Raw genomic sequence first — 16621 nt, forward strand, 5'->3', positions numbered from 1 at the left:
TTCAAATCAATATAAGGTTACATGCTAGGCAAAAGTGAGAGAGACTACAAATATGAAATATCACTATCGCTCTTGCCTAGAAAGAATTTATGAAACAGAAATGTAAGATCTGGATACTTGGGTATGACAGATATGGAGAAAAACAAAGACAAGGACATGAAGACTGGGGTGGATAGACCCAGAATGTATGGAAAGGGCACACACAGTGTGGTATTTACCAAAGGAAGGGGAGGTTCCTGACCAACCCTGGATCAGATGATTCATGGCTGGGGCAAGTAGGAGACTACACAGAAAAGGAAAGCGAGGAATGACTTAACATTTATCACACATCTGTGAAATGAAAAGTATTTCACATAGACTAATTTAATTTTCACAACCTCCCCCTTAAAGTAGGCAGCATTATTCCTGCTTTAGTGATGAGCAAACTGTGGCTTATAAAGACTAAGTAACCGGTCAAGGTAATACAACCCACAGGTAGAGGTGGCATTCAACCCCAGGGGTCTGATTCCTAAGCTACCCAGGCTTGCTACCACACAGAACTAATGCCACAGAAGAGAGAGGGCCCTGCATCCTAGTTTAGTTTAAATATGTTTCAAGAAGAAACTACTAGAGATTTCTGGTAGGGGAAAAGAGGTCACAAAGAAATATGTGTTTTGTTCTAACAGATAATATTGGCAGGAAGTACAATAACTGAACTGTTGAGACCAGCAGAAGAACAGTACAGGTTCCATGCCTGGAACTCCAGTGTATCACGGTATGTGCCTGGCCACCCTGAAAGTCTTGGGGGCTTTAAGATGCTCTCCAATCTCCTTCATCATTCTACATGTCCAGTTCATCTGCATGTCCAGCTTATCTACTTTGGCTCCCACCAAACCCTAGAGATAGACCCAAAACCAATTTCGTAAAAGGATAAATTCAAACTTCAAGTCAGACAGCTGGACCATTGCAGTGGGGCAGCAGAAATAAACTTTCTTCCAGATAGCCTTGAACTCGGACCCAGACAGAACAAGACCAGACTAGGGGATTCAAGGTGGCCAACACTAACCAAGCACTACAAACCACCAACTGGATCTCTAAATTCTGCATTAAAAAAAAATGGTTTTATTGAGCTCACATACCACACAATTCACCCATTTAAAGTATACAATCCTATTTTTTTTTTTGGTACCACACTGTTTTATTTCAATCTGCAAACAATATAAAAAGATGATGACTTCTGATGTCAAACCATGCAAGTAGTAATAAAGAAACCGAAAAAGAAAATTAACAACAAAATCATTAAAGAAACAGATATTTCACATTTCCCATCAGTGCCTTGATGAGATTGAGATCAGCATCTATTTTATCAACACCATCAATGGCAAGGTCAATCTCTGGTCACTGAGGTTTAAGCCATACTGCAGGATGAGCTGACAGGCCTGGAAGGAAGTGGGAATACAGGCGAGGTTCAGATTCTCTTGCTTTACTCTTTCAGCTATTTGCTGCACAGCATGGACAATTGTGGAACCACTCCCGATTCCCAGCACTTCGTTATTCCTCACGTGCTTCTCCACAACCATGCGGCCTGCCAGCTTCTTGGCCTCCTTGGCCTTGGACATCATGGAGAGGCCCAGGCAGACACTGTTGGAGTCCCTGCCACTGGTTCTTGTGCTGCCAGCACCACCACGATCCCGACTGTCGGATTTTTTAAAAATATATTCCAAGTTATACATGCATCAACGCATCACTTTTAGAACACTTTCATTACTCTAAAAAGAAAGTCCATCCCCATTAGCAGTCACTCCTCACTTCTCCCCATCCAGAGGCAACTGCTCATCTATTTTATGTCCTTGTAGGTTTGCCTATTCTGGACATTTCTTATGAACAGAATAGTACTGTATGGGTCCTTTGTGACTGACTTCTTTCTCTTAGCATGTTTTCAAGGTCCATCTGTATTATAGCATGTATCAGTACTTTGTTCCTTTTTATTGCCAAGTAATCGTCCACCGTATGGATAAAGATGACTTTCTCTTGCTCAATGACATCTTCCTTTCTTCTTTCCCTCTATCAGCTAGATCTCTGGGAAAACTGGCTTACAGCCAACAGAAAAATATTATATAAGAAAAATGCTTGTTTCTTATTAATGTACTCTCCTTGGGGAGCTACCCCCCCCCCCCGCCCCGTGGTTCCATTTTACTATACACGAATGAGTCTCACAGGGAGACTATGTCTCTCCAAGTCATACTCTTAACTCTCTCTTAATGTCTACATGTCTTTGAAGCTACAAGAAATCACCAACTGCCTGTTCAGCTGTCAGTGGAACTGGCAACCAGAAATCTCTACCTTAGGTGAGACACTTAGCATTTGGGTCTGCTGCCAGGATCAAAAAGAGATAATGCACATCCAGGGACCAAGTGCTTTTCTATCCTACACAGAGGAAAGGTATGATCTGCTCTTGCATCTGCAGGACCAGCATCAGCACGAGACTATGACAACCTCACTTGCCTCAGAACCACACAACCACACAATCACCTGAGGCCTACTCTCTCCCCCAAAGAGAGGGTATAATCACAGTCCTGTCAATTCAAGCATAGTACTGCAGCATTTTCCTTAACCTTCAAAACTCATGCCAGTCTAGCCTAAGTCTTCTTCCTGTTTTCTTTTAAGGCCACCTTTTTTCCTCTCCAGAGAATCTACTAATTAGTCACGAACACAATCAGTTTTTCTCAACCCTTTTACTCAAACAACTAAATTTAAGAAAGTTCCTGCTGGTGAGATAATTGAGCTTCATTCACCCAAAGTGCTGTTACTTTTGGATTGTCTGGAATTTCCTTAGAGAAAGGGCACAAATGTGACCAGCTCAGTCTTGCGTGAATAATGTAAAACAATTTGCTAATGATGGAGAAGAAAGATATGTAAAAATAAAACAAGATTAACACTGGCCAACACTTACTCAGAACTTACTATTTCTGAAGCATTGCAATTAGGACTTTTACATTTATTTTCTCAGTTAATTCTTACCACAAGCCTATAAGTATAATTATTATTGTGATTTTTTTACATGAAGAAACTGAGGCATAATGAGAATAAGTAACTTAAGATAAGCAAAAGAGCTAAAACTTGAAACTAAATTTTAGAGCCCATGTTTTTAAAACACTAAACCATAATGCTTTCTTGCATAACAAAATTAAGGTCAGGTGAACTCATTCAATTACAAAAACCAAATTTACCACCTCTCTGCAGGCCCCATATGAAGTTTTGCTATCCCCACTCCTAAGATGAAGAAATAGGTTTGAGATAGCTACATCAGTTGATCAAGTTAACACAGCAGACTAGCTTTCTCCTTTTCTCTAATAAAGTGAAACGTAAAAGGCCACAATGTTTGGTTCTTCTGATGATAAGATGTGAGAAATAAAGCGGGCCAAATGGCTATATTTAATGTAAAAATATATACACACAAATACATATATAGTCAACTATAAACTGACTTACAAGTTTATGATCTTTGCATACAGGCTAAATAAATGCCCGGTTATTTAGATGTTTCCTTTCCACATCAGTCTGGAGTACCTAGTCCAGAGCTGCTATGTACAAAAAATGCTCTTATTGAATATTTGTGAAAGCACATTCAGAATTTCTAGTTTCACTGCTCAGAATAATAATTATATAACTCACTATCTAGACCTGCACTGTCTGATACAGTAGCCACTAACTAAATGGGCTTTTAAAATTAAATTATAGTGGTCACTAAAGGCAGGGGAGGGGAAGGCAGAAAGGAGATAGGAAAAGGTTGGTTAATAGACACAAAGGTACAGCTTAGACAGGAGGAATCAGCTCTGGTGTTCTATAGCACTAAAGTGTGTCTATAATAAACATTTTTTTCATATTTTCAAATAGCTAAAAGAGCAGACTTTGCATGTTCTCAACACAAAGAAATGATAAATGTTTGAGCTGATGAATGTGCTAACTACTCTGATCATTACACACTGTACATATGTTTTGAAATACCACATGTGCCCCATAAATATGTACAATTATGTGTCAATTAGAAATAATAAAAGCAAAAAAAATCTTACAAAAGGCTACTTTAAGCTGCTAACAACTTAACTTTGATTAAATTAAAAACTACATTTTTTTTCCTCTGCCCCCTCCCACATTTCAGGTTTTTGATGTCACAATTTACATCTTTTTATATTGTATGTCACTTGTTACATTGCACCTATTATTTTCTTGAAATTAAAATTAATTAAAATTAAGCTAAATAAAAATTTCAGTTCCATAGTCACACTAGACACCCTTCAAATGCTGAAAAAATTGTATGTGGCCAGCAACTTGGACAGCTCACATATAGACCATTTCTGTCATCACAGAATGTTCTACTGCACAGTGCTCATCACAACATCTCAATAATTATCTTTCTATGAAGAGATATAAACACTATAAAAAGAAAGACGGGAAGGGAGGATCAAAGTGTAATGCTCATAATGAGAGTCTTCTCAAGACTGAGTCTAAAGAACACAAAAGAATGAACAAAGGAAATTTTAAAATGGATTCTTAAAGTGTCAAACACTCCCCTCATTTACTATTGGATATATTGTGGAATGCTTAAGATTTCTATTAAATATAAATCTCATGCTGTATAAATTTAGACTGCACAAAGAAACAGTCATTATCACTTTCTTAATCATGAGCACCAGCATAAACAACTGGACTTCCCTCCACCCTGTGCCCCAAAATGTCAAGTTACTGGGGGAGAGGGGGCAGTTTTTTGTTTATTTTGTGGACTGCTCTATTCTCAGTACCTGGGAATATTTGAAGAATGACTAAATAAATATACCTGCTTCCTAAGAACACAAACCTAATTTAGTAAATACTGCCCTTTCTGAAACATTGAATTCCAGTGCCTTCTTTCAGATCCTAAATGTCCCAGGCTTCTTGCTGCCTTGAGCCTTTGCTGGGTGCCATTTCCTATCTCTGGAAGGCTCTTCCCATGATCTCCATGTGACTGGCTCCTTCTCCCCAGCAAGATCTCATCACATGCTTGAGAAGCCTCCAGTGACCGCTCTGATCTGAAGTGAGAACTCACCACCCTGCCACTCTCCGTCAATCTCTCTAACTTACTACTTCATAACTCTCATCACTAATTAATGAGAATAAATAGTATAATTAGGTCTAACAGCATAACAGATCTAATTAGTATACTGTTGGTTATCAATCCCTACTTTTGGAACAGAAGAGACAACCTTGTCATCTTGTGGTGTCTACAGTGCCCGGAACGTAGAGAGTAACTGAATGTGAGGGTGCTCAGTCTACAACATGAGTATTCTCTATACAAACTATAACTGCATTCTTTAGCTCAGCTAAAGAACTATTTACACCATTTGCTTTTGGTTCACAATACCAAGGATTTTTTTTCACCCTTTCATACACTAAACATTCAAGCTAAATGGAATCATAGCAAACTTTACCCAGGCTTACTGTGGATGTTTTCTACAATTTAATTTGTAACCACCAGCCCATTGGCTAAAGTTTGGGATCACAACCAAAATGGATTTGTTATGAGGAGCAGCATAAGTCAAACATCAGAAGAAAAATGTAGACGTTAATGAGTTAATGTGGTACCGTATTAACTTCTACAGAAAGATTGAAACTAGAGCACAATTCTTAACGAGTCACAAGTCTGAGGCCAACTTCTCCAAGTGACTTGCAAAGCAGAGGCTCGTTCACATCACAAGACACACTTCTCAGCCTCTGCCCAGGTAGGGCTCAAGGCACCTCAGAACAGAAGAACCGACCACCTCCAACATCACTGAACAGCACAGCATTTCATCACTACTACCTTTTCTTCCAGATTTGGGGCAAGTTTTAGATCATATATAATTACAGTCAGAAAGCAATGACCTGAAGTAAAGAAAAATTAATTTATTTACAAATAAGAGCCAAGCAGATATAAAAATTTATTTAAACCTATACGGTTCGTTTGCTCTAGCCATGTATTTCTCAGTTCCTCTCTATTCGGGAAGAGAAGTGTAAAGCGTGTTTTTTTCAACACGAGAGTTAAAAAGGGGAAGAGGCCAACTGGTCGTGTCTTGCTCCAGGCAGAACCTGGATTCCCGAGCTGGGCCCCAGCCGGCCCCGGCGCCCGCCCGGCCGGGTGCGCGCCACTGGCCAGGGCACCTCGGGAGCGCGGCCCGCGGCGCCGCCTGACCCCAGCCCCGCGTCAGGAATGCGGAACGCGGCGCTCACCGCACCGGGCCGGGGGCGTGCGGCGCAACGGGCGCGTGGGAGCCCAGGCAGCGCCGGCCCTTCGCCTCCCGAGCGCCCACCGCAGCGCGCAGGGCGGCGGCCACCTGACAACGCGCACGAATCAGGCGCAGCAGCCGCAGTGGCACCGCGCCTCCGAGCGCTGGACCAGGGACCCCTTCCCCTGCCTTCTCTTACCCCGACCTCCTCGGCTTCCACCTCCTACTCCTCCAGCCACGGTCACCCGCGGGCCTCAGAGCCCCCAGGGCCAATTCTCAGCTGATGGGCGGCGGCGGCGCTGGGACGCCAGTGCGCATGCCCGCAGCTCAGCCCAGGTTAGGAGGCGGGGCTAGCCCCTCTCCCATTGGCCCGTGGGGCTGAGTGACGGCGGCCCTCTCCCGCCCCCTCTGGTTCCAAGCTAAGGAATGGGGGTATCAGCAAAATTGCAATGGGGCTGTTCACTGAAGCCTGACGTGCGGATGGGGAACGCCTTAGGCGGTGTGCAAAACAGAAGAGGGGATGGAGGGCAGTTGTCTTCTTTATCGGGTGAAGCCAGCCTCCCCGGACTCGGGTCTTCACCCCGCCCCATCAGCTCATGCCTATTTTGTTTCCTAACCTTTAACTCTGCAGTAGACCGTATTCTCAGCTCCATTTAAAAACGCAAGCGCAAATACGCAATCGTAGCAGGAACAATGAAGGGATAAATGAAGAGTCGCCTCCGAGTGCTCACTTAGTCGGCAAGTTTTCCAACCACATACAAGTCTTTCTAAGCATCCTTGAAAGGCAGGGCGTAGTTTTCACAGGGTTTGAAACAAGTAGAGACGGTTCCAGTGATAAATATTCAAACAACGCAATTGTTAGACGAAAAGCATCAGTTGCTTCAAGTGAAAGAAACACCTCACCAAATTAATTAGAAGATAGATTGGCTTAGCCTTTGCCTATGGTAAGACAACACTATTTTCTGAAAGGGTGGGTCATCAAGACATGTGAAATCAAAAGTCCAGATGCACTTAGGGGGGGAAAAAACAAAAGCCAAAATATTTTGAACTGGTACTACCTGAGCGAATTCTAGGATGTTTTATATTCTACATACATATGTACATAAATGAGTGATGTCAGCCAGGGCTAAGAAAGACAAGGGCTTCTCAGTCTGTTTTCCTACTTTTGACCGAAAAATGGTTACAAGAAATATTTCCTGTATCTTTTCTGTACTGACGAAAACTACAGCGCAAGTGTGATGATCAGTAACAACCTTTTCGCTCTGCCTCCTGAAATGGGGGCAATAGGGAGAGGTGAGTATGCTGACCAAGCAGAAGGCACACACACCCATCTAAAGGGGCAGTGCGATTCAGCTAGAGCCATCGTGGACTTTTAAAGAATATTGGCCCAATACAGTCAAATTATGATATCTGCTTTTTCAAGATGTAGTGGAAATTCAGATTTTTATGTGAAATCTCTACCTTTTTTAATATTCTTACATTTCTACAAAACATTCTGTGATCAGCCAAAATATGTTGTTTCAACCTCTATAATGAGCGATAGTGTCAACCGTTAAAGCTGGAGAGGCTCTTACAGAAAATCTAGCTCTACTTCCTCATTTCACAGATTAAAGAAACTTAATCGAAGTCACATAAATAATTATAAGTATCACAGGTCCAGATATCCTAATTCAGAATCTGGAGGGTTTTCTCCCATACTATTCATTCAGCAAATGTTCATTGAGAGGCTGCCAGGTGCCAGGTACTGTGGCAGATGCTGTAGATACCAAGATGAGTAGGGTATAGAATTTCCCTCAAGGAGCTCAAAAAGTGGGATCCTTCCCAGGACACTGTAGGAGGTGCTATGATATAGAGTTGTACAAAGCACCATGAAAGCTCAGTGACCAGGGTGGCTTATTGTGAGGTTGGGAACAATTCCAAAGAAGAAGTGTTAACAGAATCTTAAAAGATGTATAAGAATTCACCAGTAAGACAAGGTGGGAAAGGACAATCCAGACAAAAAGAAGAGCACACAAAAATTCATAATATCATAGGCAAGTGCAAACTTTTAGGGATCTGTATATAAGTTCATTTAGATAAAGCATAATGAATGGATTGCAGGGACATGAGACTGGAAAGCCAGGTGGAGTTCTTATAATGAAATGCCTCTATGTCATGTTAAGCGACTATCAAATAGGAGTTAAACCATTAAAAGATTTTAAGCAAGGGTGTGAGGTGTTCATAATTCCATGCAATGAAGAAAACCCTGGGGAAGTGGGGGAAATTATAAGGATACAACACTGAGACTGAATGCAGAGAGAGAGACCATGGAAGAAGCTGTTGCAATAATAGCATGTCCCCAGTAAGAGTCTCCCCAATATCAGAGATATTGAAGGACTGTACAGGAAAATACACTGGAGAAGACGTAAAAACTGGCTTCAGAAATGTTTAAGTAGACTTGGAAATCAACTAGATATGGAGTATGAAAGAAATGACTCCTACTCTTAAGACACATGAAACTGAGCTGAACATGATTTCACTCCATGAGATCGAAGATTGCTAATACAGCAAAGGCAGTTTGAGGATGCAGGTAGTAAAGTGATAGAGCAAAGTGACAATGAATTTAGCTTTGGATTTGTCATATTTAAGATTCTGGGAAAGTGATTTCCAATTTGAGATGCCCAGTGTCCTACAGGTACTTGAAAATATGAGCTGGAGTTCAAGATAGAATTCTGAATGGAGCTTTGGGAAGAGATGAGTGCACTGAGTGTGGAATGTTATGTATTTAAGAGATGGACAGGGAAAGAAAAATCCTGAAAAGGAGTAATCTGTGAGACAGGAAATGAACAAGGAAAAGTTAAATTAGATAATGAAGGAAAATTTTTCAGAAAGAAGGAATGGTCTATGATGTAACTTGGCACAGAAAGTTCAAGTAAATACAGAACTGAAAGTTGTGCATTATGCTTGAGAATTAGGAAGTGATTGGTGAAATCAAGGAAGAGGCATTTCAACCATCGAAGCAACTCTCATGAAAAGACCTTACATCTGCATGAGGTTTAGTGAACTTTCCAAACATCCATTCATGTTACCTTTGGTAGAACCTGGGCTATGGGAGGGGAAGGTACAATAATACACCACAGAAGAAGAACCTTAGGTTAAGTGCCCTGCTAGTTACTCACTGCACTAGGACCAAAGCTTAGCTGGTTGAATCCTCCTCCTGGGCTCATTCCAATGTGTCATTTTAAAATATGAGAGGATTCCGTCCAGATCTTTTGAAAACCCAAAAGTAAGATTTCACCCCTTTGTGTGGAAAAAAATAAATATAGTCTAAAATAATCTTGCAACATTTAGAGATAAATGAGTTATAAAAGAGTCCCTGACATTTATAGTATTCCATCTAAGCATCTGCCTGCTACCAAGTGAAATTCAGCCAGATGCCTGGACCCTGGTAGGGCTTAGAAAGTCTCCTGATTAGACATGTGATAATGTCACTTCTCCCAAAACGAATCCTTTACATGTGCAGAGGTTACCTATGGCTGAAGGCTTGTATTTGGGATTTTTCAGAGCTAATAATTTTGGGGATTTGGGACTTCTTGTAGAAATATTGAAGGGCAATCAGAAGTTCTTGAGTGCAAAATGTTATCTGCAGACTTGTTGTGTTCATATTAACATAAATACCACCTATATAACCTCTGCCATGTAGGACAGAGAACTCCAGTGTCTGGAATAGCAATCCCAGTGAATAGAAGGAGATAATTACCTGTTCATTTAATAGTCACTGAACTAAAAATATTTTTTAAATGTACATTATGGGATCTGCTGGTAAAGCCAATGAAGTAAAAGGCACAGAAAGGTAAATGTAGCAATAGGAACTTATTAGTAAATGTGAGGGACACGTTGACTTATGAAAGTTTGTTTTTGATTTAGAGTACAATGGAAAAACCACAGCTGTTTTAAGAAATCTGTGCTAGCTTAAACTAATATTTTAATAATCAAGAGTTAGTTTAGTTGTGCTTTATTTTTAAGCACCTTTCTTGTCTCTCTACAGTCTACTTTGTTTCTATTCAAGACCACACAAGTGCCCAGTCATATGTCAAACACAGAACAGATTTTGCTCTGGTATAGAGGTAATAAATAGGCATCTCATCTTATGAAACTCTTACATGGACAATTGTAGCATGATGATTGGTAGAGTTGTTTCTCATTTTACTTCCTAAATATTCTTTTCTTTTTTGAGACAGAGTCTCTCTCTGTTGCCCGGGCTAGAGTGCCGTGGCGTCAGCCTAGCTCACAGCAACCTCAAACTCCTGGGCTTAAGCGATCCTTCTGCCTCAGCCTCCCTAGTAGCTGGGACTACAGGCATGCGCCACCATGCCCAGCTAATATTTTATATATATTTTTTTAGCTGTCCAGGTCATTTCTTTCTATTTTTAGTGGAGACGGGGTCTTGCTCTTGCTCAGGCTGGTCTCGAACTCCTGACCTCGAGCGATCCGCCCACCTCAGCCTCCCAGAGTGCTAAGATTATAGACATGAGCCACCACGCTTGGCCTCTTCTTTCTTTCTTGATATTGTAATTTGCATCCTCTCTTTTATTTCTTGGTCAGCCTGAATAGAGATTTTCTTTTAAGCTTTTGATTCCATTGATTTTTTAAAATTATTTTTCTGTTTTCAATTTTGTTGATTTCTGTTCTGATCTCTATTATTTCTATCTTTCTACTTGCTTTGAATTTAATTTGTTCCTTTTTTTCTCGGGTTTCTTAAGCTGGAAGCTTAAGTTTCTTATTTGAGGCCAGGTGAGTTGGCTCACGCCTGTAATCCTAGCACTCTGGGAGGCCGAGGTGGGAGGATCGCTCGAGGTCAGGAGTTCGAGACCAGCCTGAGCAAGAGCAAGACCCTGTCTCCACTAAAAATAGAAAGAAATGACCTGGACAGCTAAAAATATATATAAAAAAAAATTAGCCAGGCATGGTGGCGCATGCCTGTAGTCCCAGCTACTCGGGAGGCTGAGGCAGTAGGATTGCTTAAGCCCAGGAATTTGAGTTTGCTGTGAGCTGGGCTGACACCACGGCACTCACTCTAGCCCAGGCAACAGAGTGAGACTTTGTCTGAAAAAAAAAAAAAAAAAAAAAAAAAAAAAATTATTTGAGATCTTTTTCTTCTCTTCTTATGTAAGCATTTACTGGTATAAATTTCCATCTAAGCACTGTTTTAGCTATAGCACACATATTTCGATGTGTTGTAGTTTTACTTTTTTAATAAAATATTAATAAATATTTCAAAATATTTTAAAAATATCCCTTGAGACATCCTCTTTGACCAATGGTGTTTTCTTTAAGAAATGTGTTATTTAATTTCCAAATATTTGTGGTGTTTCTGATATTTTTCTTCTATTAATTTCTTTATGGTGAGAGAACCAACTTTGTATGATTCCTACCTTTTAAATTTGTTAAGGTCTGTTTTATGGCCTGCAATATAATCTATGATTGTTTCAAGTGCACGAGAAGGGAATGTGAAATGCTGCTATTGGGTGGAGTATTTTACAAATCTCAGTTGGTTCAAGTTAGTTGCTAGTGTTTGAGGGGACTTGACTGACATTCTGCCTCCTTGTCTCATCAGATACTAGGAGAGGAGGGTTGAAGTCACTGACTGTAACTGTCGATTTGTCTACTTTTTGTCAGGGTTGATTTCTGAGGGGTGTTGTTTCAGTTCTTTGGCTCCTTGCTTGGGCTGTTGCAGGTTTGGTTCTACATGCTCACTGGCCTCCTTGTTTTTTGGCCCCTCCTCTTTTCGTGTGGTTAGTGCTGCCAACCTGCACCTGTCCCTGACACTTTTCCTTTCAGATCTATCAGGATTTTCCTTGTGTGTTAAGAGGCGAAGGCAAAACTTGACTTGCTCAAGTTTTACAGTAATCCTAGGGCAGCAAGAGCAAGGTAAAAGGGAAGCAAGGCTGGATGGGAGGGACAGCAAATACACAGTGATGTATCTCCAAGGTATCATGGCTTTCCCACTTAGGACCAGTGGCTTGGGATATCTTCCAGGCAAGCCTTATAGAACCGCTATGCCATGCAACAATATTTGCAAGGTTGTAAGGGATAGAGGAGAGGGACAGAAATTTACTGCTGCTTTTTTTCCTTCTCTTGATTCTCATGATCAAAGTTCACCCTGTGGGACATTAAGCCCCCTGTACTTCCGGGTTGCGTTACCCAGGCTTTGTGGAAAGTCAGATCCAAAGCAGAGAACTGTGCATTGTTCGAGGCGGGGAGTGGGGGAGAAGCCACAGCCTCTGTGGATGGGATTGGTTGGAAACTGTGCGCTGGTGCTGGTGTGGCTCACGCTCACAGCACAACAGAGGCTTTGCGGAAATCCAGCCTCAGTGCAGGAGAGGTGCAGAGACCCAGCGGGGTCAATAATGTGAGAAGGAAAAAAAAAATCCTTAATCTGAGAAATGCAAACCCCTTTAAATTATCAGGCCCAGAGAGGCATTCTAAATGAAATACCAGTCACATCTCACTTCTCCTTGAGTTAAATAGTTACCTCTTAAAGCCACTTGCTATGTAGGCTCTAACTGACACCAAATAGCCATAAAATGTCATTAGCTGGACACCATAACCTTTATCTATAGTTCAATACCGTATAGTAAATCACTAACCAATGTCATTTCTGTAAACCACTGATAATTCCTGATGAACAACTTTTGTAATTGCCCCCTCTCCTGATTTGTCCTTTTATGTTTAAAAACTTGAGCCTCTGCTTTGTTCCCCAGAGCACTCCCCAAGGCCACCTAGAAGTGTGTCCTGGCTGCAGTCCTCAACCTTGGCCCAAATAAACTCTCTATATTAATTATGCCTCAGCTTTTTCCTTTTAAGTCGACAAAGACAATGGCTCTGGTGAGGGGGATCTCCTGGGAACAAATGGCTGAAGTCCTGGAGTCACCTGGGGCTACATGAATCTGGGGAAGTCTATAAACTGTACGGGAAGGAACCGAAGTAGCCAATAATCACATATGAATAGCAAACAAAGGTACACAAAGAAGAGTGCAAGAAAAATAAAACAAGCTGTTTTTTTGTTGTTGTTTTGACTTGTCAAATAAAAAACAAATCGGAAAAAAAAATCCTGAAGGATCTAGGCTTGAAAAAAAAAATAACCAACAAATCTGGACTTAGTAAGAAGAGGCTGAAAAGTTACTGCAATGGGGGGAAGGAGCTATTACGAAAGTGAAAACATTTTGACCATAAGATCTGCAAGTGTCTCAGGAGTTAGGTAAAAGGACTTTTATAGAGAAGAGTAAACAAGACTAGGAAGAATTGGGTGTGGGGAAGTGGGGTGAATGGGAGTGACAAGATCAAACATAGATCCAGCCTATTCTCTGAGGTGAGGGGGTGGCTGTTAAGGAGGAGCTGGCAGTGTGCTGGCTCAGGCTGGGGGTGGACCAAACAAAGTTCAGGGACCTGGAGAAAGGAGAGAATCTTAACTGAAATTTTGTTAATGAGCATTTTGTTCTTAGTGATCGGTGGAGATCAGACGTTCAGCTAATCATTTATGAGGAAAAGAATTTGGAGGGTTAGTGTCTGGCCATGTCATAGGAACACAAAGGGGCATCCATGAGTCTTTTCTAAGTCACATGCAGGAAGGTGCTTCTTTGCTATTGTCATTTCCCAGGTCCCAAAACATGGGATTTCTTTAATCATCACTGTCCTCCAGGATCACAGGGCTCACGTTAAATTCAGCACCATCAGACCTAAGACACAGGCAATATGAGAAAGAATGACAATACCTGGTGTTGTTAAAAGATAGGTGTGTGGGGGATGGATACTGTCTTACAGTGTGGCAGCTCTGGAAATTGCTGCAGACTTTCTGCCATTTTTAAATGTAATGTACTAACTCTTCAGCCCATTAACCTCACCTGTAGAAATTTATTCTGAGGAAATGCTCAGACAAGTATGCCGAGATGACATATCACAGTGTTGTTTTAAATATCAAACATTTGGGAACAATCTAAATATCTGCTAGTGGGATTCATTAATGACATTTGCACACACATAACAATGAAATATTATGTGACCCTTAACCAAGATAACAGAAGGCATGGTGATTAAGAGTGTGTTCTCTGGAGTCAGACTGCCTAGGTTCAAACCCCAGCACTAGCACTTGGAAATGTGTGATCTTGGGCAATTCACTTAACCTCTCTGGGCTTCAGTTTTCTCCCCCATGAAACAGAGATGTATATCCCCCCTAGGCTCAATGGGAGGATTAAATGAGTTAATACATGTAATATCATATGCACCATAATATAAACGTCATAGAATAGCTAGTATTAGATTTATATTATTGACATCCAAAGGTGTGTGCCATATATTAAATACAAAAATCCAGTTACAAAATGAAATATGTGTTATGTCAGCATTTTTGGAAAAAAATACATGTAGAAAAAGCAATATCTGGAAGAATATACATGCAAACTATAACTTTTTACTATATGTACTTCTGAACTGTCTAATTTTTTGTTTTAATAAAACACATAAAAGAAATAAATAAAACCATCTTCTATTTGGAGATAAATAAAATATATCCAGATAATCAGCGAGTAGGGTGGATGGGATACCCCATAGCTCAGGGCTATATAGTAATGGGCCCTGAGGTAATAATTCTCTGGTCACTGTAGTTAAAGAAAGAATGATTTCTATAGATTCAATTTGTGGCAGATTAGAGTGCAGTCTTTAAATGCATAATTATTAAGAATATTGAAGCATTTCCTACAATAGTTAATCTGCTAATCTACAATTTAAAGGTTCAGTGAAAACCAGCCAAGCCTTGGCCTTGAATATTCCTAGTTGTGACTCTTGCCTTCAAGCAGCTTACAGTAGGGGTAGAAGAAAGAACACAGGTTCGAATCCTAGTTCTGCCACTTACTCTCTGAATTTGGGTACATTACTTAAAGTCTGTGTTCCTTGGTTTTCATATGTCAAGTAGAGATTATAATATTACGTCACACAGTTGTGACCATTCAATGAGTTCACAATGTAAAACATTTATATGAGTATCTAGCATCAGGTAAGTGCTTAATAGGCATTAGCTCTCATTACTGTAAGAGTCATAGGCAAGATATAAACACCATCCATGGATGGTGATGTTGCTTCAGGAAGGACTGCAGGAAGGAGGAAGGCATTGGTGTTGCTGGGCTCCGAAGGAGGAGGAAGTACTGGAATGTGGAGATGGGTGTGGTGGGGACTCTCTTCTCCAGTTCCCTCTGTCCCTTTCTTTGTCTTTCTATCCTTTCCTTTTCACCCCATCTCATCTGTGGATCCACTCTCCCCTCATCTCACATCATCATCTCGTCTTATTTTTCATTTGGACCTTATGGAGATTCAATTGAAGTTCCATGATCAATGGCAAGACTATCAGTTGGGTAGTTGGTTGTGAAATTAACAATGAAATTTGATGAGCAGTTAGGATCTTACCTGTTTTAGTTGGAAGAATAGCAAACTGCTCTTCCTAAAACATGTGAATCATGTATATAAGTGACATCAAAAAGCATTGGATCAGCACTTTGGAGTCAGTGAATGGCATCTTAGGGTTTTTAACCTATTACAAACACACTGTAATGACTGTAAACTGTAAATACACTGCCAAGTCAAAGTGAAAAGCCCCAGAAACAGCCAAACAATTATAAATCCGCATGTATATAACCTGTTTTCTTCTCATATGAATAACAAATTGAAGCTCAGCGAGTTTGGGAGTGTGTGCAGGGTCATATATATTAGAAACTTGAATGCCACTTGTCCCTTACTAACTCAATTCAGAGTCCCTTTGACTGGAGAACTTTCCGTAAGGAATGCCTTCAACGTGGCTCTCCCCAAGGCCCTCCCCCGCCTCACAGGAGTGTTCCTCCTCTCTCTTTCTGGAGTATTTATCTCAAGGCTTTGTAATTGTTTACTTGGCCTCTCCCAAACTAGACTATGAACTGGTTCAGGCCAGGAACTGTGCCTTTTATCTGCATTCTTAGTACCTTAGCATCAGAAGGTAATTAGCAAGAGTGAGTGGAAATGAATGCACCTGATTTTTCTAACTCACAGTTTAGAGCTCTTTCCTTTATAATAGTGCTACTTCTCCTGGAAGTAGCAGGGTTTCTCATCAAGTGGCCTGTGGAATGCTAGAATCATTTGGGGTGCTTGATTTAGAAAGCATATTTTAGGTTTCACTTCAGACCTAGAGATTACTTCTGAGTAACTTCTGAGTGTAGGACCTAGAAATCTTAAGAATTTCATGCGATTTTAATGAAGACAAAAATTCAAAAGCTTTTCTTTGAGTGATTTTTATGAAGAGGTGGCTTGGAAGGGAGAAAGTGGATAGCCTCCTAACTGGCATGCTTTTAAAGTGTTTGGTGTGGGGCTTATTTTAAACAGACACTTCCCTCTGGGCA

At 40.8% G+C, this 16621-nt stretch overlaps 1 protein-coding gene across 2 annotated transcripts in view; it reads right to left on the reverse strand.

Moving 5' to 3' along the window:
- Positions 1 to 6618, reverse strand: part of STX7 (syntaxin 7) — a 46673-nt gene extending 40055 nt beyond the window's left edge. For both annotated transcript variants that reach the window (XM_045544381.1, XM_045544382.1), the window contains exon 1: positions 6421 to 6618. The gene's annotated coding sequence lies outside the window, so the exon portion shown is untranslated. The remainder of the gene's footprint in view (positions 1 to 6420) is intronic.
- Between the last annotated feature and the right edge of the window lie 10003 nt (positions 6619 to 16621).

This window comes from Lemur catta, chromosome 2, assembly GCF_020740605.2.
Source record: "Lemur catta isolate mLemCat1 chromosome 2, mLemCat1.pri, whole genome shotgun sequence".
NCBI classification, from domain to species: Eukaryota; Metazoa; Chordata; class Mammalia; order Primates; family Lemuridae; genus Lemur; species Lemur catta.